General features: G+C 55.9%; 1 pseudogene; it reads left to right on the top strand.

The window, feature by feature from the left end:
* LOC133394836 (large subunit ribosomal RNA) overlaps positions 1-2,500 on the top strand; it is an 8,852-nt pseudogene that overhangs the window by 2,874 nt on the left and 3,478 nt on the right.

Genomic DNA, 2,500 nt, shown 5'->3' with positions numbered 1-2,500 from the left:
TGGCGGACGGTAAAGGGGAAGACCGCCGTGCGCCGGGAGAGACGGAAGAGGAAGAAGCAGCGTGAGGCTGAGCAAGCAGCCAGCCTCACCGCAAACACGCCACCTTCTGCTCCCCAACCCAAGCAAAAGCCGGCACCTGCTTCTAATCCCAGGGCCGGCCGAATGCCAAACGCCATCGAGCTTGAATCAATTGGGGGATTCAAGCACGCGGACATGATGCCTATCCTTAGGGAAACGGTGAAGAAAGAGGATGTGCAGAGAATCCGCACAAACTTTAAGGGTCATCTACTCCTGGAGCTAGCACCAATGTCGCACCAGGAAACGATGACCCTTTGGAGAGAGGTGTCTGCGGCCCTTGATGGCAAAGCAAAATGCCGTCCGCGGACACCCTCAGTGCGGGTGAACTGCACCAACATTCCGCCTGGCACTTCGTCCGAAGAAATTTCTTCGGAAATGAGTGCCGCGCTGGGCGTTGAAATTTTCAGCGACCAGATCACGACCGTAAAAACGCATTACGGTACGTTGGTCGCATTTTTCGACTGCCCAGCAATAGCGGTGACCGACCAGGCCCTGGCAAGGCAATACACGGTCGGTTTCAGCAAATGCTGCAGGCTTCGGCTTTTGGAGCGTCGGCGGCAATGCTACCGGTGCTACGAATACGGGCATACTGCTGCCCGTTGCCGTGGCAAGGACCGCAGTAGCAAATGCCATCGCTGCGCGGAAGATAAGCACGAGGGACCGTGCACTAGGGAGCGGAAGTGCTTGGGATGCGAGGGCCCGGATGCAATCGGGCATTCGCTGGGCCAGCGCAGTTGCCGCTACTTTGGAAAGGTAACCCCACAGCCCAGTCATGATTAGAGTGTTCCAACAGAACCTCAATCATGACCAAACGGCACAAGACTTGCTTTTGCACAGTGCTCGTGCCGAGGGTTGTGATATTCTGATTATCTCGGACCCCTATTGGGTGCCGAATAATAACAGCAATTGGGTTACCGATACCACTGGACGGGTAGCAGTGGTATCAGTTGGGGATTATCCTTTTCAGCGCATCATTGACAACCAACGCGAGGACTTCGTTGTGGTCGAGATGCGGGGAATCGTTTTTTGTTCTGTCTACCTACCACCCGTGGGTTCCGATTTGACTGTCGAGGAGTACAAACGCAAATGGACCGAAATCGTGTCTGTACTTCCACGGAATCGGGACACCGTGATCGGGGGTGATGTAAACGCCTGGTCAGGTGCATGGGGGATGGAGCGGAGGCCAAACGACGGGGAAAGGGTATCTAGGGGGGGAGTTGTGATGGATGCGGCGGCTGCTCTGGGATTGGTTCTCCTGAACCAGGGCAACCAGAGCACTTGGATTGGGGCAAATGGTCGCAACTCCATCGTGGACGTATCCTTTTGCAGCCCCTCCTTGGTAGGGGACAACAATTGGCGCGTGTGTGACGAAACCCCAAGTGACCACAATACTATCAAGTTTGTGGTCGGCAGGGTTCCGAGACAGCGCGCCAACAACGAGGTACACTCAGCAGCGAATGGGGGAAGGTGGTCCACAAGATTCTTCGACAAGGATTTGTTCGTTGAAATCTTGAGGGACCAGGACATTTTTGGGCATGTTGCTACGCCAGAGGAGCTTACCCAGGCCATCACGGTGGCCTGTGATGGCACCATGCCTAGGCAACCCCCAAGGCGACAGGGCCGGCGGCCAGTTTATTGGTGGACGTCCGAGATTGATCGGTTGCGCAGCCATTATCACGGAATGAAACGGCGGTTCAACCGGGCCCGGACCGAGGAGCAGCGCGAGGAAAGGCGTCAAATGAAGTCGGACGCACGCGCTGCCCTGGAACGGGCCATCAAGCTCAGCAAAGACCAACACAAGCAGGATCTGCCGGAACAATTGGAACCGCACGGCTTTGGCCCTGCTTACCAAATCCACAAGCAGCAGTGGGAAGGAGCTCGGGTTCCGATGGAACGGGATGCCAACAAGCTCCAGTTCATCGTGAATGAGCTCTTTCCCGATCGTCCCCCGATGGAGTGGCCCGAGACGGAAGTAGGTGAGGATCCACAGGATCCGGTCTCGGAGGAGGAGTTGGCGGAAGAGTTGAAGGAAATTGCCCGCTCACTCAACCCCAAGAAAGCTCCGGGGGACGACAATATTCCAAATATGGCTGCAGCTGCGGCAATTCTGGCTTTTCCGGAAGTTTTTGCCAAAAGCTACAAGCAGCTACTGGAGGCAGGCACTTTTCCCGACGCATGGAAGCGGCAACAACTGGTGCTGCTTACCAAGTCGGGAAAACCACCTGGGGAGCCCTCGTCATACCGGCCAATTTGTTTGCTGAGTGTGCTGGGGAAAATTTTAGAGCGGTTGATTCAGCGGAGGCTGACAACCCATCTGGAGTCGACCGGGGGACTTTCGGACGCCCAGTACGGTTTCCGTAAAGGGCGTTCAACCGTTGATGCCATCACTCGGGTGATGGACAATGGTAAAGTCGCTCTAGAC

Source organism: Anopheles gambiae (assembly GCF_943734735.2).
Source record: "Anopheles gambiae chromosome X unlocalized genomic scaffold, idAnoGambNW_F1_1 X_unloc_58, whole genome shotgun sequence".
In the NCBI taxonomy this organism is placed as follows: domain Eukaryota; kingdom Metazoa; phylum Arthropoda; class Insecta; order Diptera; family Culicidae; genus Anopheles; species Anopheles gambiae.
Note: the sequence above shows the minus strand (reverse complement) of the source record. Positions and strands in the feature narration are given on the sequence as shown.